General features: G+C 43.3%; 1 protein-coding gene across 1 annotated transcript in view; it reads left to right on the top strand.

The window, feature by feature from the left end:
- The window catches only part of KCNJ6 (potassium inwardly rectifying channel subfamily J member 6), a 301,661-nt gene that overhangs the window by 206,646 nt on the left and 69,422 nt on the right, over positions 1-25,593 (top strand). The window lies entirely within an intron of this gene.

The following is a 25,593-nucleotide window of genomic DNA, read 5'->3' as shown; positions in this document are numbered from 1 at the left end:
AAAACGCAGAGGTGATCAAATATCACCAAAAGAAAGCTCTATTTGTAGGAAAAAAAGGATATAAATGTTATTTGTGTACAGCGCCACACCGCGCAATTGCCAGTTAACCACTTAAGGAGCAGCTCACGTACATATACGTCAACACTTTAACCACTTCCGGCCCGGCCTATAGCCGATTTACGTCCGGGAAGTTGTTGTGAAATCCTGACAGGACGTCCATGGACGTCCTGCAGGATTTCATGCCACGCGCGCCCGTGGGCGTGCAGCGCGGCGATCGGTGATGCGGGGTGTCAGTCTGACACCCTGCATCTCCGATTTCGGTAAAGAGCCTCCGGCGGATCAGCCGTGTCCAGTCTTGAAAAAAAAAAAAAGCTTTAAAAAAAAAAAGATGCCAATCAGTGCCCACAAATGGGCACTGACTGGCAACATGGGTAGATCAGTTCTGCCCCACAGTGTCCATCAGTGCCACCCCAGTGTCCATCAGTGCCACAACACAGTGTCCATCAGTGCCACCCCACAGTGCCCATCCATGCCCAGTGCCCACCTATCAGTGCCCATCTGTGCCACCCATAAGTATCCATCAGTGCCACCCAGAAGTGCCGCCCATGAGTGCCCATCTGTGCCGCCTATGAGTGCCCAGTGCCGCCCATGAGTGCCCATCAGTGCTGCCCATGAGTGCCCATCAGTGGCACCTATGTGTGCCCATCAGTGCCGCCTATGTGTGCCCATCAGTGCCGCCTATGTGTGCCCATCAGTGCCGCATACCAGCGCCGCCAATCAGTGCCACCTCATCTGTGCCCGTCAGTACTACCTCATCGATGTCCATCAGTGCCATCTCATCGGTGCCCATCAGTGCCCTTAATTGAAAGAGAAAACTTACTTATTTACAAAAAAAATTACAGAAAAAAATAAAAACGTAATTGTTTTTCAACATGTTCAGTCTTTTTTTTAGTTGTTGCGAAAAAAAAAATCGCAGAGGTGATCAAATACCACCAAAAGAAAGCTCTATGTGTGGGTAAAAAAAAGGACGCCAATTTTGTTTGGGAGCCACGTCGCACGACCGCGCAATTGCCATTCAAAGTGCGACAGTGCTGAAAGCTGAAAATTGGCTTGGGCGGGAAGGTGCGTAAGTGCCTGGTATGGAAGTGGTTAAAGATGGATATCTCGATAACGGCAGCAGCATCCATCTTTTCCGTGGCCGGTCCTGTAAACGATAATGTGGTCTCTGCGGCGGATTCGCCGGGAGATCACCGTTATCGTTGGCGGGAGAGGGGTCTCCCTCTCCCGCGCCCTCCGACGCTTACCGGAGCCGTCGGTAGCGGCGGAGGCGATCGGGTCCTTCATCCTCTGTGGCATGGATACGAGTGAGGGCAAGATGGCCCCCACCCGTCTCCATACCATAGCAGGGCGGAAGCGACGTCAAAACGTCACTTCTGCCCATGCATCTTGCATTTTAGTCTTAATATGAGATCTGAGGTCTTTTTGACCTCAGATCTCATATTTAAGAGGACCTGTCATGCTTTTTTCTATTACAAGGGATGTTTACATTACTTGTAATAGGAATAAAAGTGACCCATTTTTTTTAAACAGTGTAAAAATTTATAAAATCAAGTAAAATAAATACGATTTTTTTTTTTAAAGCCCCCAGTCCCGACAAGCTCGCGCGCAGAAGCGAATGCATACGTGAGTAGCGCCCGCATATGAAAACGGTGTTCAAACCACACAAGTGAGGTATCGGCGCAATTGTTAGAGCGAGAGCAATAATTCTAGCCCTAGACTTCCTTTGTAACTAAAAAGATGCAACCTATAGAATTTTTTAAACGTCGCCTATGGAGATTTTTAAGGGTAAAAGTTTGACGCCATTCCATGAGCGGGCACAATTTTGAAGCGTGACATGTTGGGTATCAATTTACTCGGGGTAACATTATCTTTCACAATATAAAAAAAAAATCGGGCTAACTTTACTGTTTTCTTATTTTTTTATAAAAAAAAAGTGTTTTTTTTCCAAAAAAAAGTGCGCTTGTAAGACCGTTACGCAAATACAGTGTGACAAAAAGTATTGCAATGACCGCCATTTTATTCTCTAGGGTGTTAGAAAAAAAAACAATATAAACAATTTAAACTTGTAAACACTGAATCTGAAAAACTGTCCTGGTCATGAAGGGGGGTAAATCTTCAAGCAGTTGAAGTAAACATTGCAATAATATCTCATAATTCATCAAGCTGGCGTTGTACTTAAGGCATCTTAACCACTTAACGACCGCCGCATGTACATATACGTCCACAGAACGTCCCTGCCTAGACGTGGGTCGGGGGTCCGATCGGGACCCCCCCCCCCAGGTACATGCGGCGGTCGGAAACCCGCGGGGAGCGATCCGGGACGAGGGCGGGGCTATTCGTTTCTAGCCGCCCCTTCGGGATCGCTCCCCGGAGCTGAAGAACAGGAAGAGCCGTATGTAAACACGGCTTCCCCGTGCTTCACTGTGGCGGCGCATCGATCGAGTGATCCCTTTTATAGGAAGACTCGATCGATGACGTCAGTCCTACAACCACACCCCCCTACAGTTGTAAATACACACTAGGTGAACCCTAACTCCTTTAGCGCCCCCTGTGGTTAACTCCCAAACTGCAACTGTCATTTTCACAATACACAATGCAATTTAAATGCATTTTTTGCTGTGAAAATGACAATGGTCCCAAAAATGTGTCAAAATTGTCCAAAGTGTCCGCCATAATGTCGCAGTCACGAAAAAAAATCGCCATTAGTAGTAAAAAAAAAAAATTTATAAAAATGCAATAAAACTATCCCCTATTTTGTGAACGCTATAAATTTTGCGCAAACCAACCGATAAACACTTATTGCGATTTTTTTACCAAAAATATGTAGAAGAATACGTATCGGCCTAAACTGAGGAAAAACATTTTTTTTATATATTTTTGGGGGATATTTATTATAGAAAAAAGTTAAAAATATTGAATTTTTTTCAAAACTGTCGTTCTATTTTTGTTTATAGCGCAAAAAATAAAAACCGCAGAGGTGATCAAATACCACCAAAAGAAAGCTCTATTTGTGGGGAAAAAAGGACGCCAATTTTGTTTGGGAGCCACGTCGCACGACCGCGCAATTGTCTGTTAAAGCGGCGCAGTGCCGAATCGCAAAACCTGGCCGGGTCCTTTAGCTGCATTTTGGTCCGGGTCTTAAGTTGTTAAAGAATGCTAAAGTGTCCCCTGGGACAATATTATTGCATGTCATTATAGCATGCCTTAAACCGTATTTAGAGCACTTTAAAAATTCACCATACATTTTACATAACTGTGTGTGTGTGTGATAATGCTGGATTTCAAGTTTCATACAGCAGACGCCTCATCAGTTTGTAAACCCAGCAGTTTATTTATTCCTGACCTCCTACCATGGGCTCTTCACCTTCTTTCATCTTCATCCAATCTCTCGGTTTCGCCGTGACCGGTAAAGCCTGGGATTAACGTCGTCGACGCGACGATTCTGAAAACTTTCAAAAACCCAGCCTGATTGATTGTGACTCGAGTGATTTGCAATTTCAGTTTATTTAACAAGTCAGCGTGTAATAAGTTCACGCCAAATTCATATGTCAGCAAGTGCAAGGAAAGCAGTGGAGCCTAACAAACGAATATTTACAATTAGGATTTAGGCTAAAGCAGCCGGGTGTGAGGAATGCTGAGCGTAGTGACAGGGAGAAAGTAGGATGCCAACACATCGGCTTCTGTTATCGCTAAGCACACAAACCTCCTGGCAGCTCTGCCACTCTCTGACCAGCTGGATTCCCCTCTGTGACGGATCTCAAGAGCTTGTGTGGGGAGGAAATGAGATTTGGGAGAATAAAAAAGTAGAGATGGCTAATGGTGAAATCTGTCTTCTTTTTAACCACTTAAGACCCGGACCAAAATGCAGCTAAAGGACCCGGCCAGGTTTTGCGATTCGGCACTGCGTTGCTTTAACAGACAATTGCGCGGTCGTGCGACGTGGCTCCCAAACAAAATTGGCGTTCTTTTTTTCCCACAAATAGAGCTTTCTTTTGGTGGTATTTGATCACCTCTGCGGTTTTTATTTTTTGCGCTATAAACAAAAATAGAGCAACAATTTTGAAAAAAATTCAATATTTTTTTACTTTTTGCTAAAATAAATAACCCCCAAAAATATATATAAAAAATCAATTTTCCTCAGTTTAGGCCGATACGTATTCTTCTACCTATTTTTGGTAAAAAAAAAAAAACAACAATATGCGTTTATCGGTTGGTTTGCGCAAAATTAATAGCGTTTACAAAATAGGGGATAGTTTTATTGCATTTTTATTAATTTTTTTTTTTACTACTTATGGAGGCGATCAGCGATTTTTTTCATGACTGTGACATTATGGCGGACACTTCGGACAATTTTGACACATTTTTGGGACCATTGTCATTTTCACAGCAAAAAATGCATTTAAATTGCATTATTTATTGTGAAAATGACAGTTGCAGTTTGGGAGATAACCACAGGGGGCGCAAATGGGGTTGTGTGACCTCATGTGTGTTTACAACTGTAGGGGGGTGTGGCTGTAGGTGTGACGTCATCGATTGTGATTCCCCATATAAGGGAACACACGATCGATGACGCCGCCACAGTGAAGAACGGGGAAGCTGTGTTTACACACGGCTCTCCCCGTTCTTCAGGGTTGTGGGAGCGCGCCCGTGACCCGCGGCTGGACAATAGCACAGCACATACCTGTACGTGCTTGTGCCCAGCTGTGCCATTCTGCCGACGTAAATGTGCAGGAGGCGGTCCTTAAGTGATTAAACACACCAAACGTTTGATACATGTCACATATTCGCCGCTCCGTTGTCGCTTTTTCCAGTTATGTTTAACCACTTAAACACTTCAGCCCCGGAAGAATTGGCTGCCCAATGACCGGGCCATTTTTTTTTTGTGATTTGGCATTGCTTCGCTTTAACTGACAATTGCGCGGTCGTGCGATGTGCACCCAAACAAAATTGACGTCCTTTTTTCCCCAAAAATAGAGCGTTCTTTTGGTGGCATTCAATCATCTCTGCGGTTTTTATTTTTTGCGCTATAAACAAAAAAAGAGCAACAATTTGGAAAAAAAACCTGTATTTTTTTACTATAATAGCTATCCCCAAAAAACAAAAAAAAAATTCTTCATCAGTTTAGGCCAATATGTATTTTTCTACATATTTTTGTTAAAAAAAAAAGGGCAATGGGCCAGATCCTCAAACGAATTACGCCGACGTATCTATGGATACGCCGCATAATTTCAAAGTTCCCCCGTCGTATCTCTGTTTTGTATCCACAAAACAAGATACGACGGAATCTGTTCTCGATCCGACAGGTGTACGTCTTAGTACGCCGTCGGATCGTAGGTGCATATTTACGCTGGCCGCTAGCTGGCGTTTCCGTCGAATTCTGCATCGAGTATGCAAATTAGCTAGATACGGCGATCCACGAACGTACGTCTGGCCGGCGCATTTTTTACATCGTTTGCGTTCGGCTTTTTCCGGCGTATAGTTACCCCTGCTATATGAGGCGTATCCTATGTTAAGTATGGCCGTCGTTCCCGCGTCGAATTTTGAAAATGTTACGTCGTTTGCGTAAGTCGTTCGCGAATAGGGATTTGCGTAGAATGACGTCACCGTCGTAAGCATTGGCTTGTTCCGGTTTAATTTCGAGCATGCGCACTGGGATACCCCCAGAAACGGCGCATGCGCCGTTTAAAAAAAACGTCATTTACGTCAGGTCACGACGTATTAACATAAAACATCACATAGATTTGAATTGCGGGCCCTTACGCCGGGAGAATTACGCTACGCCGCCGTAACTTTAGAGGCAAATGCTTTGTGAATACAGCCTCTCAAAGTTGCGGCGGCGTAGCGTTACTAGGATACGCTACGCCTGCATAAAAATACGATCCGCTACGTGGATCTGGCCCATTAGGTGTATATTGATTGGTTTGCGCAAAAGTTATAGCGTCTACAAAATAGGGGATAGATTTATGGCATTTTTTTTATTAATCATTTTTTTACTAGTAATGCTGATCAGCTATTTTTAGCGGGGCTGCAACATTGCAGCAGACAGATCGGACACTTTTGACACTTTTTTGGAACCACTGACATTTAAACAGAGATCAGAGCTAAAAATAGCCACTGATTACTGTATAAATGTCGTTGGCAGGGAAGGGGTTAACACTAGAGGCGATCAAAGGGCTAAGTGTTCCCTAGAGAGGTGTTTCTAACTGTGGGGGGAGGAGCGTAGTGACTGGAGGAGGAGAGAGATTGCTGTTCCTGATCACTAGGAACAGCAGATCTCTCTATTTCCCCTGTCAGAATGGGGATCTGTTTGTTTGGTGTGTGTGGCGGCAACCAGGTGAGGAGTACAAAGACAAGAAAAAGGCATGGTGGTGGGAGTGTCATGGTCTGGGGCAGCATGAGTGCTGCCGGCACTGGGGAGCTACAGTTCATTGAGGGAATCATGAATGCCAACATGTACTGTGACATACTGAAGCAGAGCATGATACCCTCCCTTCGGAGACTGGGCCACAGGGCAGTATTCCAACATGATAACGACCCCAAACACACCTCCAAGACGACCACTGCCTTGCTAAAGAAGCTGAGGGTAAAGGTGATAGACAGGCCAAGCATGTCTCCAGACCTAAACCCTATTGAGCATCTGTGGGGCATCCTTAAATGGAAGGTGGAGGAGCGCAGGCAGGGGTCAAGTTCTGGGGAAAAAAGTGTGGGAACTCCCACCCAAGATCCTGTATATGGATTCATCGGGTATTGTGTGGGTATTCCGTCACTTCCTCGATGCCGCAATGTCTCCTGGGAGCTTTTGTCATTGTTCCCAGGAGACATTGCGGAGGTCTGCCGCGAGTTATCGCGGGATTTAGAAAGAAGTTCTCGCGGCAGACCTTCCGCAATGTCTCCTGGGAACAATGACAAAAGCTCCCAGGAGAGATTGAGGAAGTGACGGAATACCCGCACACTATCTGATGATCCACATACAGGAAGCGGCCAGTAACATAAAGGATTACTAAGGTTGGCCTGCCCTTGTCAGTGACTCGAGCTGGGCATCGCCGCTTAGTGAAGGATTGGCTCGGCTGCTCTCGACTGCTCTAGTCCTGCAAAGGGAACTGAGTTCCTGCTGTGAAAAAAGTGCAGGAACTCCGTTCCCACGCGTTCCCGCAGGACTTGAGCCCTGAGCACAAGGTCTCTAACATACACCAGATCCCTAATTAGGAGTGGAAGAGGACTCCAGTGGCAACCTGTGACGCTCTGGTGAACTCCATGTCCAAGAGGGTTAAGGAAAATAATGTTGGCCACACAAAATATTGACACTTTGGGCCCAATTTGGACATTTTCACTTAGGGGTGTATTCACTTTTGTTGCCAGCGGTTTAGACATTAATGGCTGTGTGTTGAGTTATTTTGAGGGGACAGCAAATGTACATTGTTATACAAGCTGTACACTCACTACTTTACATTGTAGCAAAGTGCCATTTCTTCAATGTTGTCGCATGAAAAGATAGAATAAAATATTTACAAAAATGTGAGGGGTGTACTTACTTTTGTGAGATACTGTAAGTACCTGTAATAAATAAATAAATAAATACAGCTTTTAGAGTCTAGATAGAGGGTAGTAAAAGTTTAATTTTCACAAGCAAGAGGTAAAAAAAATATTGCCAATTTATCCGGGAGCTCGAAAATCCCCTTTTATTATCGCTAAGAAAACAAAAAGAATATAACATGTCATTAATTAGGAGCAGCATCTGCTCCATGTTCTAAATATAGAAGAGTTGTGCAAGCATATGCTTGCACAACTCTTGGTTAATCCCCCCCCCCTCCCCCGTTATATGAATGTTTCTGTAGTTTTCTAAACATTTTTAGAAAAAATATGAAAACCTAGTATACAGTTGCATAAAACTGTATACTAGGTACGTCATTTTGCTATATGGCGGGCGGCAAGTGGTTAAGCATTTCTCTTGAATTTCAAAACTTATTATACACTCCTGGAGTAAAAAAAACACCTTATATCGTGTTATTATTTACACAGGCACAGATTTAGCTGTTATATAACGTCTTTACTCTGTAAAACCAAGTTTCCTTATAAAAATATTGCTTTTTTGAGTCACACAGCTTTATTCCTTGCTATACGTGCATGCTACTTTTCTATTGTTGAGAACAAGTAGCTCAAAGCCCACCCAGGCACCCACACAATGCACAGTCATTTAAATCACTGTGTGGACAAATGCATGAGTGGGACATACCAGAGAGGAAGATCTTAAGTGTTATAACAGTCAATAGGAGAAATATGGTGGCAGAATAAAGAAAAAAAAACCACAGCAGCAGCAGAAGAACCACCCAGATCTAGGGAGGAAGACTCCCCATGACAGAAAGTGACTGTGAGTCTAAAATAAATGATCTGTGGTGAGCCATTTTTATTATAGCATTCTTTTACATGATGACAATAGTCAATTATCAAATGGATATGAAATGAATGACCTTGGGGCTGTCTGCTCTACTGGTGTATCTTTGTTATTTTTCCACTTTATTTGCATTTTATGTAAAACTATTCATATAAGACGTTGGACCAGCCACTGTGTGTGGTCTCGTCTGGTGCATGGAGGCAAGTGTTAAAATAATCTTTGTTAATGCAAGATCAATAGTGAACGTCTTCAAGTCTTCTGTTCCATTGCAACACTGAAGATATTGGAGCATTGTGGCCTTAGGCCTCGTACACACGACCGTTTTCCTCAACAAAATCCATCAAGAAACTTGGGGCCAGATTCATGTAGATTTGCGGCGGCGTATCGTATCCCGTTTACGTTATGTCGCCGTAAGTTTCCAGCGTAAGTGCTTGATTCACAAAGCACTTGCGTGTAAACGTTCGGCGGCGTAGCGTAAAGCCGTCCGCCGCAAGCCCGCCTAATTCAAATGGGGCGTGTACCATTTAAATTAGGCGCATTCCCGCGCCGAACGTTCTGCGCATGCTTCGTTTGGAAATTTCCCGTCATGCTTTGCGCGAAATTACGGCGCCCCGACGTGTTTTTTGAACGGCGACGTGCGTAACGTATTCCCGAACGTCATGCGCAAAAATAAATACATTTAAAATTCAAAGCGGGAACGATGGCCATACTTTAACATGGATGGTGTAATTGTACACCATCTAAATAGCACACTTAACTTTACGACGGGAAAAACCGACGTAAGAGAATGCGACAAACGCGCTTACCTTCGTGGATCGCTGTAATCAGCTAATTTGCATACCCGACGCGGAAAACGACGCGATCTCCACCCAGCGACGGCCGAAGTATTGCATCCTAAGATCCGAAGGAGTACGAAGCCGTACGCCTGGTGGATCTTAGCCAAATGCCGTTGTATCTTGTTTGTGAATTACAAATTAAGATACGACGCGGCAAATTTGAAAGTACTTATTCTGTGAATCTGGCCCACGGTGGCAGAGCTTTTTTGCCGAGTAAAACGGTCTTGTGTATGTTTTTCGTCAAGAAAACTGTTGTGGATCTCGACGAGAAAAAAAGAGAACATGTCCTCTTTTTTCTCGTCGGGAGTCTCAATTTCCTCGCCGTGTTTCCCGTCGGGCTGGTTTACAACGAGAAACACATTTGTGTGTATGCTTAGAAACTCGCGCATGCTCAGAATAAATCATTCTTAGATCCAAGTAACTAATGAAATGTTCTCGCCGGTGTTTGCAGCAGCTGCTTGTTTTTTCTTTTTTCTTCAATTCTGCGGTCTGTGAAAACCCTTGTTGATGTGGAAGATGAGAATATTCAGGAACTACTTAACCACCTCCCACCTGTGCTATAGCAGAATGACGGGCCTTAATTGCCGGGAGGGCATCAATAGACATCCTCCCGTGCATGATCTTCCTGCGCAGCCCCTGCGGAGCGCGCTCTGTGAACAGAGTCAATGAGACTCGGCTGATCACAGATCGGAGTAAGGGGCCAATCCTGGTCCCTTACCAAGTGATCAGCTGTCAGCCAATGACAGTTGATCACGTGATATAAACAGAAGATCGGTAATCTGATACCGTGAGGGGGGGGGAAAGCAGATCACTGGCTTCTGACAGAAGGACATCGGTCCCGAACAGGGAGAGGCGCTGCTGCTATGCAGTGTCCTCCAGTGCCACCTGCCTCTGCCCACCAGTGCCACCTACAGGTGCATATCAGTGCCACCTACCAGTTCCCACCAGTGCCATCTACCAGTGCCCACCAATGCCACCTATCAGTGCCCACTAGTGCTGCCAGCCAGTGCCTCATCATCAGTGTCACCTATCAGTGCCCATCAGCCGCCTATCAGTGTCACCTATTAGTGCCCTTCAGTGCCACCCATCCGTGCCACCTCTCAGTGCCTGCCAGTGCCACCTCAGTGCCCATCAGTGCTACCTATCAGTACCCATCAGTGTGGTCTTAACAGTGCCTATCTGTGCAGCCTATTAGTGCCCATCAGTGCTGCCTCATCAGTGTACATCAGTGAAGGAGAAAAAGTACTTGTTTTCAACATTTTATAACAGACTATGAAACTGTTTTCTTTTTTTTAGCCGAAAAATAAAATAAAAAATACAGCAGTATTTAAATACCACCAAAAAAAGAGCTCTATTTGTGTGGAAAAAATGATAAAATTGTAATTTGGGTACACTGTTGCATGACCACGTATTTGTCATTCAAAGTGTAACAGCGCTGAAAGCTGAAGATTGGCCTGGGCAGGAAGGGGGTTTAAGTGCCCAAAGTGGTTAAGAAGGCAGAGGAGTATGCCTGTGCCATAAGAAAATCCACATTGACCCACTTACATAATGAGGATCTGTCTGACTCTAAAGATGATGTGTAAGAAGAGGAGAATATAGAAAAATCACAGGAAGTGCAAAAAGCACCATCCACATCAAAGCAGCCAGTCTTTCGGTTTCTTTCAAAATGCCGCCGAAGACCCAGGCAGAGCATCTCCCCAAACGCGCAGCATAAGGCAGCAGATCAGTCTGACTGGTAATCCGGTGCACATTTTGCTACGGCCTTCTCCATGGCCTCAGTGGCCTGTTGTTCCTTAAGCCTCGTACACACGACCGAGTTTCTCAGCAAAAACCAGCAAGAAACTTTTTTTGCCGAGGAAACCGGTCGTGTGTACACTTTTCGACGAGGAAACTGTCGAAGAACTCGTCGAGCCAAAAAGAGAGCATGTCTTCTTTTTCCTCGACGGCAATGGAGAAATTTGGCTCGCCGAGATCCTCGACAGCCTAACAAGGAACTCGACGAGCAAAACGATGTGTTTCGCCCGTCGAGTTCCTCGGTCGTGTCTACGAGGCCCTAGAGTCAATTTTGTATTTTGAAACACTTAAAAGACCAGTGCAAATGGTTTACTGTGGTGGTGCACTGGCTTGACTTGGCCCGCCATTGGAGGTTTTATGTATCTGTGGGGTTGAATTACTGGAAGAAAATCAAGTTATTCTGATTTTACTTTCTCTCTCATCCCACACAGTCAGCTCTAAATTGTCTCTCTATAATATACTACATGTATGGCCCTTCCCAGGTGTCTGACACAAATCAGCCCCTGCTAGATCCTCTCACCTTGCTACAAAGATACAATGTTGCAGTTTGAGTGATTTCTGGGGGAGCGGAGATCGAGAAAATGCTTGCCTTGCTATACGTTTTTTGATTCCTTGTTGTAGAAATGTAGCAGCTGTGATTAAAATGCCATCATCCCATAACACTATATGGAGCAAAGCACTGGGTTAAATAAATTCTTATGTTCTTTCATTTAGGAAAAGATGGCAGAGCCCTTGCTGCTGTCTGTTCTTGATAAATTGGGAATGGAACATAAATACAAATGTTCGGTCGTTTTCCACTAAGGAGATAAAATCTTGTGGTGTTGCTGCGATTTATCCATAAAGTTTAAAGCGGAGTCCCACCCATGTAAAAGTCAGCAGCTACAAAAAGTGTAGCTGCTGACTTTTAATAATCAGACACTCACCTGTCCCGGGTTCCAGCGATGGGGGCGTACAAAAGCCCCGCTTGTCTCCCCCTCCTCTCTGCGGCGCCGGGATCGTGACTGTGGGCGCCCGGCTGTGGCTTCTATTTTATAAACTATTAATAATTAAAACTTTTTTTTTTGTTACTATTTTTACACCTTTAACATATATTTACATGTTTCACATTGAAAAAAGCAGAAAAAAAATATTTATTTTGTTTGTAAATAACTTTTTAGTGCTTTGTACCATTGCTGACAGCTGAAGTGTAAACAAAACAGTTGCGGTAGGTATCGATAATTGGTATCGGTATACTACAAAAAAGTATCGGTAATCATACTCGTAAAAAAAAAAAAAGAATGGCTTTGTGCATCCCTTACATTTATTAGGCAAAGTGTCAAAGTGGAGGAAGTCAGGTGACAGACCCTTTGGGGTTGATTTACTAAATGCAAATACCTGGACACTTTGCAGTTGCCCTCTGCAAGAACTGTTGCTCCAGAGCTTAGTAAATGTGCACAATGCCTATTTTAACCACTTCCCGCCCGGCCTATAGCCGATTTACGTCCGGGAAGTGGTTATGAAATCCTGACAGGACGTTCCAGAACGTCCTGCAGGATTTCATGCCGCGCGCGCCCGTGGGGGCGCGCATCGCGGCGATCGGTGATGCGGGGTGTCAGTCTGACACCCTGCATCTCCGATCTCGGTAAAGAGCCTCCGGCGGAGACTCTTTACCACGTGATCAGCCGTGTCCAATCACGGCTGATCACGTTGTAAACAGGAAGAGCCGTTGATGGCTCTTCCTCACTCGCGTCTGACAGACGCGAGTAGAGGAGAGCCGATCGGCGTCTCTCCTGACAGGGGGGGTTCGCGCTGATTGTTTATCAGCGCAGCCCCCCCTCGGATCGCCAGACTGGATCACCAGGGATGCCCACCCTGGACCACCAGGGTGGGCAAAAAAAAAAAAAAAAGCCTGCAAAAAAAAAAAAAAAAGAAAAAGCATTCAAAAAAAGAAAAAAGATGCCAATCAGTGCCCACAAATGGGCACTGACTGGCAACCTGGCAAAATCAGTGCTGCCCCACAGTGTCCATCAGTGCCACCCCAGTGTCCATCAGTGCCACCCCACAGTGTCCATCAGTGCCACCCCACAGTGCCCATCCATGCCCAGTGCCCACCTATCAGTGCCCATCTGTGCCACCCATAAGTATCCATCAGTGCCACCCATAAGTGCCGCCCATGAGTGCCCATCTGTGCCGCCTATGAGTGCCCAGTGCCGCCCATGAGTGCCCATCAGTCCCGCCTATGTGTGCCCATCAGTGCCGCCTATGTGTGCCCATCAGTGCCGCCTATGTGTGCCCATCAGTGCCACCTATGTGTGCCCATCAGTGCCACCTATGTGTGCCCATCAGTGTCGCATACCAGCGCCGCCAATCAGTGCCACCTCATCTGTGCCCATCAGTACTACCTCATCGATGTCCATCAGTGCCATCTCATCTGTGCCCATTAGTGCCGCCATATCAGTGCCCGTAATTGAAAGAGAAAACGTATTTACAAAAAAATTAACAGAAAAAAATAAAAACGTAATTTTTTTCCAAATTTTCAGTCTTTTTTTAGTTGTTGCGCAAAAAAAAAAAAACGCAGAGGTGATCAAATACCACCAAAAGAAAGCTCTATTTGTGGGGAAAAAAGGACGCCAATTTTGTTTGGGTACAGTGTAGCATGACCGCGCAATTGCCATTCAAAGTGCGACAGTGCTGAAAGCTGAAAATTGGCTTGGGCGGGAAGCTGCGTAAGTGCCTGGTATGGAAGTGGTTAAACCTGATTTTTTTTTTTCTCTTCCCGTTTTTTTGCTAGCTGCTCCCATCTGTCCCCAATGTGTGTGACTCTCGGTTTATGTGTTTTTTTTTTTTTTTAGCACTTTGCTTATCTCCCCATGCATGAAATAGGCTATTACTGGTTGCCCGGTTATACCGCATTGTACAGAGCTGACACAACCCTTTTAATACATGGCATTATGAGGTATACAGGAAGCTCGTTATTTAGCCTCAGACAAATATACACAGTTACAAAGATATGTTTATGACAGAAGTGCAATAAGAGAGCTTTGTGAACAGACTTGGGATGGGGGTGGGGGGGGGTGTATTTACAAAGGCAAATGGCTCTTTTGGCCATACTTCTCCTGTGGGTCACAGGAGTACACTTAGTTCTACACTCCTATGACCCAGGTTCAGCCAACAGCGGACTGTCAGCCGACGTCACAGAGCCAGTTCTGGCTCTGCAGGGATCCTGACAATAGTGTCTGGATTCATACAGATGCATGACTGACAGCTGGCTCATCCTTTCAGCGATACATTTAGAACCTGAACCAGCCGCCTCCGCCCCTTCTCCTGCCCAGGGCTTCAGGGAGCGCTGGAGGGGCAGGACAGAGAGCAATGACTGACAGTCACTACTCTCTGCTCAGTGAAGACTGAGAACTGAGTGATCAGCTGTCATGTGATCCATGAGTTCTCAGGCTTATGCCTCGTACACACGATCATGTTTTCTGACAAGAAAAATATGTTTTTTTTAGCAGGAAAACGGCTGAAATTTCTCTTCCATACACACGGTCACACTAATCTTGGACGAAATTCTGACCTTCAACAGGTACGACGAGCCGAGATCAATGAATCATGAGGGGGAACTCCACTGCAAATTTTAAATAAAAAACTGGCATGGGTTTTCCCTCCAAGAGCATACCAGGCCCTTGGGTCTGGTATGGATTTAAAGGAGAACCCCAACGCCGAAAAAAACGGCGTGCCCCCCCCCCCAAAAGCCATACCAGACCCTTATCCGAGCACGCCGGCCAGTCAGGAAAGGGGGTGGGAACGAGCGAGCGCCCCCCCCCCCTCCTGAACCATACCAGGCCGCATGCCCTCAACATGGGGGGGTGGGTGCTTTGGGGTAGGGGGGCGTCCTGCGGACAAGGGCCTCTTTTCGACAACCCTGACCGTTAGTTGTCAGGGTCTGCGTGCGGGGGGCATATTGGAATCTGGAAACCCCCTTTAATAAGCGGGCCCCAGATCCCGGCCCCCCACCCTATGTGAATGAGTATGGGGTACATCGTACCCCTACCCATTCACCTGGGGGAAAAAGTGTCATGAAAAATAAACACTAGACAGGTTTTTAAAGTAATTTATTAGGCAGCTCTGGGGGTCTTCTTCCGACTTTGGGGGTCTTCTTCCGACTTCTTCTATCTCTGGTTCTTTCTGCCAACAGGTACGACGAGCCGAGATCAATGAAGTTCAATAGGCAGTTCCGCTCTTCTGCTTGATTCTTGATTTTTTTCACGTCGTAATTGCATACGGACGATCATTTTCGTTTCATTTGTTTTTTTGTTTTTCAGGTCATTTGTTATTTTCACTTAGGGGTGTACTCACTTTTGTTGCCAGTGCTTATGACATTAAGGGCTGTGTGTTGAGTTATTTTGAGGAGACAGTAAATTACTGTTAGTGCCGGTTCACACAGGGGCAACCCGGCTTACAGCGCGACTTGGAGCAACTTACAACGTGACTTAAAGTTGCCTCCGGGACAGGCGACTTTGGCTGTGGCCAATCACAGAATAATCAGCTCTGTGGGAGGGGTTTACCTTAGTAAACTATTTTCTTTTCCTGTAAGGTTGCTTTAGTTAAGACAGTGATCCAACTTTGGAGGCAACTTCCTTTAAAATCAATGGTTACAAGTTGCCTAGAAGTCGCCTTGAATTAGTACAGGCAGGGCCGCCATCAGGAATTATGGGGCCCCTTACACAGCTTCAGGCATGGGCCCTCCTGGAGCAGAGAACCGGGGGGGGGGGGTGCTGCCGCCTGAAATTGAGAAGCGGGGGGGGGGCCGCCGCGATTTGAGCGGGGGGGGGCCTTTACAAAACAAAGAAGAAAGAAGAAATAAAGAAAAATATATATAAAAAAAGGGGGTTAGCCCGGGGACCTCTGGGCCCTTTAATAAAAAAAAATATATATGTATTTTAAAAGTGGGGTTGCAATCTGGGGCCCTTTAATAAAAACAAGAAACCTCTGGGCCCTTTAGTAAAAAAAAATAAAGAAAAAATATAAAAAAAATAAACATATATATATATATAAAAATATTGTTTTTATAAAAAAAGGGGGTTGTCATCCGGGGCCCTGGAAATCTCCAGGCCCCTGGGGACCTCCGGACCACTAAAAAAAAAAATTGGCCCTTTAATAAAAAATAAAATAAAAATATATTAAAAATATATATATATTTTTTTATAAAAAATAAATAAAAAAATGGGGGGTTGTCATCTGGGGCCCTGTGGGCCTCCGGGCCCCTGGGGACCTCCGGGCCCCTTACAGGTGTAATGCCTGTACCCCCCTGATGGCGGCCCTGAGTACAGGAACCTTTTCTGAAGTCGGAGCGACTTCAGTAGTTTACATTAAGACGGCTCTCATTCACTTCAATAGAATTTCTCATGTCGCGTGACTTGGGGTGACACAAGTCGCTGTAGTGTGAACCGCCACTTATACAGTGTTATATACTCACTACTTTACATTGTAGCAAAGCGTAATTTCTTCAAAAGATATAATAAAATATTTACATAAATGTGAGGGGTGTACTTACTTTTGTGAGATACTGTATATATGAAAACTGCAAAGCTAAAATATAGGGCTAGATTCAGTAAGAGTTAGGCCGGCGTATCAGTAGATACGCCGACCTAACTCGGAATCTGCGCCGACCTAAGTTTAAGTGTATTCTCAAACAGAGATACACTTAAACCTATCTAAGGTACGACGGCCTGCGCCGTCCTATCTTAGGGTGCAATATTTAGGCTGGCCGCTAGGTGGCGCTTCCATTGCGGTCGGCGTAGAATATGTAAATCACTAGATACCCCTATTCACGAACATACGCCCGGCCGACGTCGTAAAGATACGCCGTTTACGTAACGCATTATCAGGCCTAAAGATATTCCATCAAATAGCTGGAATAGTAATGTTAAGTATGGCCGCCGTTCCCACGTCGAAATTCGAAAATTTTACGTTGTTTGCGTAAGTCGTCCGTGAATAGGGATTTACGTCATTTACGTCCACGTCGAAACCAACAGGCCCGTGCGGCGTACGTTGCCGCAATGCACACTGGGATATGTAGGTGGACGGCGCATGCGCTGTTCCAAAAAAACGTCAATCACGTCAGGTCAAACCAAATTAACATTAAACACGCCCCCTCAGCCTATTTTGAATTAGGCGCCCTTACGCCCGTCCGCTTTAGGCTATGCCGCCGTAACTTAGCAGGCAAGTACTATGTGAATCATGTACTTGCCTCGCTAACTTACGGCGGCGTAGTGTAAACACGATACGCTACGCTGCCACAAAGTTAGGACGCCCTTTGTGAATCTAGCCCATAGATCCCTAAATCCCCAATGAAATGCCTAATAAACCATATCAAACTGTCACTAGGTGAGGGGAAAAAAATCAATTCATATAAAACTTCAATAATTGTAAAAAATTAACAAGCACCAAGTCCTTCAGTAATATTGGAATGTAAAATACGGAGATCCCTTTCCACTTCCAAACAAGATCCTGGCACCTCTATAGGACTAGAACTCACCCCAATCATATACCTTTTTATGAAGAGAAGATCTATATATTTGTACTCTAACATATTTGCGATCCCCATGTACACAAAACATGCCATGAATCAGCTCCATGGTCACATTGCAAGAGCAATAACACCAATCACAGTGCAATAATTGATTCTTCTTTTTTGGGTGAGAATAAATTCCTTGGGGGTTTCTAACGTACTCTTTATTGCCTGAAGAATGATTATCGTTAAATGGGTTTCAGGCTTTCCCCCTGCGATATCTGATTGGGTCCAAGATTTGTTTTGTCATTTGTATATACAGTGCCTTGCGAAAGTATTCGGCCCCCCTTGAACTTTGCGACCTTTTGCCACATTTCAGGCTTCAAACATAAAGATATAAAACTGTAATTTTTTTTGAAGAATCAACAACAAGTGGGACACAATCATGAAGTTGAACGAAATTTATTGGATATTTCAAACTTTAACAAATAAAAAACTGAAAAATTGGGCGTGCAAAATGATTCAGCCCCCTTAAGTTAATACTTTGTAGCGCGACCTTTTGCTGCGATTACAGCTGTAAGTCGCTTGGGGTATGTCTCTATCAGTTTTGCACATCGAGAGACTGAAATTTTTGCCCATTCCTCCTTGCAAAACAGCTCGAGCTCAGTGAGGTTGGATGGAGAGCGTTTGTGAACAGCAGTTTTCAGTTCTTTCCACAGATTCTCGGTTGGATTCAGGTCTGGACTTTGACTTGGCCATTCTAACACCTGGATATGTTTATTTGTGAACCATTCCATTGTAGATTTTGCTTTATGTTTTGGATCATTGTCTTGTTGGAAGACAAATCTCCGTCCCAGTCTCAGGTCTTTTGCAGACTCCATCAGGTTTTCTTCCAGAATGGTCCTGTATTTGGCTCCATCCATCTTCCCATCAATTTTAACCATCTTCCCTGTCCCTGCTGAAGAAAAGCAGGCCCAAACCATGATGCTGCCACCACCATGTTTCACAGTGGGGATGGTGTGTTCAGGGTGATGAGCTGTGTTGCTTTTACGCCAAACATAACATTTTGCATTGTTGCCAAAAAGTTTAATTTTAGTTTCATCTGACCAGAGCACCTTCTTCCACATGTTTGGTGTGTCTCCCAGGTGGCTTGTGGCAAACTTTAAACAACACGTTTTATGGATATCTTTAAGAAATGGCTTTCTTCTTGCCACTCTTCCATAAAGGCCAGATTTGTGCAGTATACAGGGACAGATTGTTGTCCTATGGACAGAGTCTCCCACCTCAGCTGTAGATCTCTGCAGTTCATCCAGAGTGATCATGGGCCTCTTGGCTGCATCTCTGATCAGTCTTCTCCTTGTATGATCTGAAAGTTTAGAGGGACGGCCAGGTCTTTGTAGATTTGCAGTGGTCTGATACTCCTTCCATTTCAATATTATCGCTTGCACAGTGCTCCTTGGGATGTTTGAAGCTTGGGAAATCTTTTTGTATCCAAATCCGGCTTTAAACTTCTCCACAGCAGTATCTTGGACCTGCCTGGTGTGTTCCTTGTTCTTCGTGATGCTCTCTGCGCTTTAAACGGACCTCTGAGACTATCACAGTGCAGGTGCATTTATACGGAGACTTGATTACACAAGGTGGATTCTATTTAGGGCTGCAACCAACGATTATTTTCATAATCGATTAGTTGGTCGATTATTGTTTAGATCAATCGGATAATAGCCTTAAAAAAAAAATGCATTTTTAAAAGAAATTGGGCCAATTTGTTGTTGGGCAGATTACAAAACAAAAATTGCCACAAAAACACATTACATACTTTTCTGCAGCTTCTCCATTGAAGTATATTGAACCAAAAAAACAAAACAGCACCGTTTTGCGTTAAAAAGTCTTTGCCCTTTCCAAATATGCAGCAGCTGAAAAAAAATCATGGATTTGAACGTGTCCCATAGGAAAACATGTACATGAACTGTAGTGCGTTTCTGCAAAAAGCACAAAAAAGAGGTGTGAACCCAGACCTGAGATATTTAGTAATATAATAGGGTTAAAAAAACAAAAGTAAGTACAAAAAGAGCAAATAATCGCTACTGTAAGGGGTTCATTTTTTTACGGTGGGACAGTGAAAGTAATATTTACAGTAGCGATTTGCTTTTTTGTACTATAAAGGGCTAATTTTAGTTTTTTTAACCCCATTATGTTACTGGCCGATTATGAAAATTGTAATCGATTAATTTCATAATCGATTAGTTGTTTCACCCCTAATTCTATTTATCATCATTAGTCATTTAGGTCATCATTGGATCATTCAGAGATCCTCACTGAACTTCTGGAGAGAGTTTGCTGCACTGAAAGTAAAGGGGCTGAATAATTTTACACTCCCAATTTTTCAGTTTTTTATTTGTTAAAAAAGTTTGAAATTTCCAATAAATTTAATTCCACTTCATGATTGTGTCCCACTTGTTGTTGATTCTTCAAAAACAAATACAGTTTTATATCTTTCTGTTTGAAGCCTGAAATGTGGCAAAAGGTCGCAAAGTTCAAGGGGGCCGAATACTTTCGCAAGGCACTGTATGTCTTTCATTTTATAAAAACATTTTTTTTGCTAATAAATACAATCGGAATGTAAAAAATATCAAAATGAAAAGCAAAACATTTTTTTATACACATAAAAAACATAAATACCTTTTCCCCCCTTTTTTATAAGTGAGCACATACCATCTGTTCTCAGCTGCATAAGGAGAAACAGTAGTACACTGGTCTTCCCCGTGAATGGCTGTGTGGAGGGAACTGCACACGTCTGGTCATTGCAGGAGAGCAAGCTGAGTTCTCAGCATAGCTGACCAGATTGTGCTCCCATGCCTAGTGCGGTCAGTTTTTAATAGGAAAGCAAATAAACTGGCTGGGGATTTCACACAAAGGAAGCAATACAAATAGAACAGAATATTTTTCATACAAGTATGTAGCACCTATCCCAATCTGATGGGGACTTTCCCGGGGGTAGGGATGGCTGACATACACTCTCAGGGTGCAGGTTTGTGGGCATGCTGGGTGATGAACAAAAAATGTATTGGGCGCCAGTCACTTTTATGCTTTAAACAAGAGAGAAGTTTATTTCTCAAACAGGAAAAATGTGGGAGAGAGGGGATCGGGCACAGGACACCCTTTAGTAACAATCAGCAAAATGCAGATTGGCAGACTCCTTAGACAAAAATAAGTGAGATTAGGTAGATAGCAGTACAGGAATTAGAGCCTTAAAGCTGAACCAGCACATCTGTACTTTGTAGGATAGGCTGTCTCCTCTAGTAACTGAACTTTACTCACGGCTTCATCTCAGATTCCCTTGGATAAGTTCTCTCTTGAAGTCCTCCCAGCCACTTCATAGCCTCCAGCCCATGAAGAGTCCCCTCTGGTGCTTCCTTAGAACTCCATCCCTCATTGGCAGGCTTTTCTCTGCATAAACTTTAGCTTTAAACAGGCCTAGCAGCCGGCAGCCACCAGAATAGGCCTTAGGTTTCAGGCCTAGCAGGCAGGAACTGCACACGTATCCGAAGACTGACGATCACCTGTCTTCTTTGCATTAAATAGCTTTTCCCAGCATGCCTAGCAGAAAATATGATTAGCTGAGAAAAGTATGTTTATCCATAACTTGAGTATACTGTGGCTCATCATACTAATGTCAAAGGCAACAGTGCCACCTACTGACAAAAGGGAGAAGCCACAACTTCATAGAATTAGAACAGAAATCATTTGACCATTAAACACTACAAATTAGCCAGGCTGGCTACCACCCAGTATAACAAAATTTACCTGCAGCCCTACTCTGAGACGAGGGTGCTACAAGTACATGGTACAGCAGGCACATATCAGGAATAGGAAATGTTGGGGTAACATATTCTTTATTTCTGTTACTTATCACTCATTACACAGTAGAATTTGAGTGTGAGAGCAAGAAGCAGCACAAGGAGTCAGGAGCTGAAAGCAGAGTGCCAGAGATGCCAGTTTATCACTGTGCTGCTTCTCCATTACTGTCCACGGTCTGGGGGCAGGTCCTAGACAGCCTGGGCTCAGAGGAAGTGGATTGAATGACGCTGGCTGCCAGACAGAGGACATCTACTGGCTAAATATGATTACTGTGCGGGACTGAAGGTAAGTACTGCCACCAAACTTGCTTTTTATTTCTAACTTTAAATGAACTATTCACTTTTATGTTGTTATTTTTGCCAGAATCTCTGCTTTAGGTCTGATAGTGTATAAAAATCTTGCTAAGAAAAACTTAAAGGAACACTAAAGGTTTGTTTTTTATTAGATCAATTGATTGCTGTAAGCTAGAGCATTTAAATATCACTTACCTCGTTTTTCCTTTTGACCTCCAAAATACAGTAATTCAGGTTTGAAAATTTCCTGTCACTCCTCTTCTTGCATTCCACCAGCATCTGAGCCGTTTTGCATGGTGGAAAGCAGAACATGCTCACCCCCTCCCTATGACTACAGCCCTGCATGAAGATGCTCTCTTATCCCTCACAGGCATGGAGGCTTAGCCTAATGGGAACTGTAGTTCCCATTAGGCCGTGATGTAGCAAGAATGAATGCGCACCGCAAACCAGGAAGTCAGTGAGAATAACGATTCAGGAGTGCTGGAGGTGAATAAAACAGCTCGATTTCAACAGGTATCAAACTAGTTATAATGCAAAACATTACTTTTTACTTTATCAGCTACTGTCAGACTTAATTTAAGAGGAAAATATTTTTGTCTTTACGACCCCTTTAAGCTCAAAGCACTGAGAGCAGCAAGCAGGTTTACATTAGCAGTGGTATTGACTGGTTCCATTTTCTGGCCTCTTATTGACCGGGAAGCTCAAGGCTGCGCACCCTTGTCACGCAGAGGTTAAAGTCAATTACGCAATCTAATTATTACTCACTTGTTAATCACCTGACATATGTTGTTAGCCACACACAAAGCAAAACCTGATTGCTCGCACTACAATGAAAATTAATTGAGGTTTTGTGTTCACTTCCCAGCTAATTCGATCATCTCACAGCTGTATTAGATTCCGTTTGGGTAGCACCACCTGTCCTACGCTTCTGTTTCCAGACAACGTCTATTGTATGTACTAATGGAAAACATTGATATGCTCATTTGTGCAAAAACATGGGCAATGCATTGTGCCTAAAAACGCACACTGCCAACTAAATTATGAAAATGTATCATTTATATCAGTTTTTCACCTTAATGTATTCTATGCATTAAGGTGAAAAACCTTCTCTAGTGCAGCAGCCCCCTGGAGTCCCCCTTTTACTTACCTAAACCTGTTCGTTCCATCGAAAGGGACGAGCACAGATGCCGGAGCCGATGCACGTGGCCCACGGCCGCGATGTCCGCCAGTGACCTGCGATCACGCTTTCTGAAAGTGCACTACACCTACAAGATATAATAGAAGTATAGTGCAGCTAACCTGCAGGAAAGCCACAGGTGAACTGTGCTGCAACTGTGATGCGGGCAAACAACAGTGCATCAGTGTGAAAGCAGCCATAGGCCCCTTTCACATGGTCAGTCCGAGTAGAGTGGGCTCTATGGAGCCAAGTGGGCTGCCATCCACCCACTCCGCTCATTGTGGCACGCGACCGGTTACCAAGTCGCTTAAGTGGCCCTTGCTCTTCAAAATGTTGGGCACCCCTGATCTAGAGGTTTTATTGCTGTCTGTGTCCCATTGGGGAGATTTCCACTAATTTCCTGTCCTGAAGACAGAACAGGAATTAAAAGCAAATTTTCCCCTTTTGAGAAGAAATGCCCATTTTTGACAACTGTCTCTGGAAAACATTTCCCCTGTAGAATATTTCCCCACTCCTGTTCCAGTGATGGACACATTTAATTATTTCTGCTTATTTACAGCCACTGGAACAAAGACAGAACTAACAATCTAACAGAGTTTCTCACTACCATTCAAAATATTGGCACTTATCACCAGATTTGGAGGTGGGGTGAAATCTCCCATTAGGGACATCTTTTTGGTGACAGTTGTTTATTACTCACAATGCTTAAGAAAACTAAATGTCGTTCATTTAGCATGTACATGTTGTCAGAATCTTTATACTGAAATAATAAAACAGTATTGTATTTATGAAATTATGCAAATCTTAGTTTTGGGAGATTTATCTTTTTCCATAAATATCAACAAGAAATTCAAGTTAGTTTATCCGTGCTATTTTAAAGACAAGTGACACAAATGATATGCTCAAACATATATATTTATTAACTAAAAATACAGTGCAAATTAATATCAGGTATATTTTGTGATAATACAAATAAATGGATATATCAAAGATAGATGATGATATAGATAATATTCACATTTGTACACAAGTTCTTATAACAAAATACCACATTTCAATTCTTGAATGATACTTGTACATTTTAGACTTGGGTTTAGTGAATAGCTTCCGTGACTCCACGGACTTGTGTAAGCAATTGTGTTTACCTTAATCATGGTGAATCTATTTTACAAACATATCGTGATAAAAAAAACACTGTATAAATGTTGGCTTCAGCTTTTTAAAGACAGACAAAACTGTGTATGTCTCTTAATATTTGGAATATAATTATTTCATACTGCAGTTAAAAATAATACAACTCCAATTTGCTCTGACACATATTTAAATGGTTTTATTCATGTATATGCAAAAACAATTCAATTACCAAAAAGGTATGCATGAAAAGATTAATACTTTACCAGGACTTAAGAATTCTGTCATTTTGAGAAGCTTCAAGTTAGGTGATGAGTCCCACTGGACTTCTTTTCAACCTCCTACATCTCCCCGCCTTTCAAGATCTCCTTGCATTCCAGAATCCTCATAGCATCCTTCCTGCCCGAGAGATAGCGAGAGATAGAGATCTTCTTCCTTCCCTTTTTCAGAATCTCTCTTCTGCTTTGAGTAGCTACTTTTATCTCACCCAAAAGTGGGTGTGTGCGTCACTTCTATGTAATTGATGATGTAATATGACGATGGGGTTTATATGTTACCATGACAATCAAGTCTAATACCATCTTGAATAATTACTATTTTCACCTCTAGGGGCAGTGTTGTATAAGAAATTACTTCTAATTTTATTTTCATGACCTTCTGCCCTCGGCTTAGTAAGACACCATTAATTGTCAAAAACTGTCAAACATGTGTCAATTTCCTTCAGACATTCTGGCTCTTCTTAAAATATATGGATTGGGAAAATCTACCCCACATAATTATAAATTCATTGAATCTAATGTCATTGGAATTTAACTCTAAGCCTAATGCCGCGTACACACCATCACTTTATGTGATGAAAAAAAATGACGTTTTTAAAAACGTCACTTTAATTGACTGTGTGTGGGGGAAAACGTCGTTTTATGTCTTGTAAAAAACGAATGAGCATGCTTCAATTTTATGTGTCGTTTTTCAAAAGTGCACTTTTTACTTCACAGAAATTGACCGTGTGTAGCAAAAAACTTCGTTTTCTAAGACGTTTTTTCATCCACGCATGCCCAGAAGCTACTTATGAAGCAAGCTTCAATGGTAAAACGTGGTGGAACGTAACCTCACTTTGCAAGATCATTGTGAGAAAACGATGGTGTGTAGGCAACTTCGTCTTTGAAAATTGAAGTTTCAAAAACGTCATTTTTTACTTCACAGAAAGTGTCGTTTTTTTTCATCACATAAAGTGATGGTGTGTACGCGGCATAACAGTTATTCATGAACATTCTCACTACTAGAATAGCATGTTTGCAAATTTTTTCATAATAATCTATATATGTATTTAACACATTTTTATGAGTAACTAATACATTGTTAAGATATATGAAAGGAACAGTATTATTTAAAATACATAATACGATAGCTTATTTGTGAATAAGCCCTCTGATTTCGTTCATGCAAAGAACACTACTGGGAGCACATGTGAAACAAGAGCTTCTTACCATTTTCTTATCTTGTTTATTTTACTAAGTGTTCAAACCTTTGAATTATAACCTGGGGAGATGATACAGACAGACTCC

This window comes from Rana temporaria, chromosome 2, assembly GCF_905171775.1.
Source record: "Rana temporaria chromosome 2, aRanTem1.1, whole genome shotgun sequence".
Taxonomy (NCBI): domain Eukaryota; kingdom Metazoa; phylum Chordata; class Amphibia; order Anura; family Ranidae; genus Rana; species Rana temporaria.
This window is presented reverse-complemented; position numbering and strand designations above follow the sequence as displayed.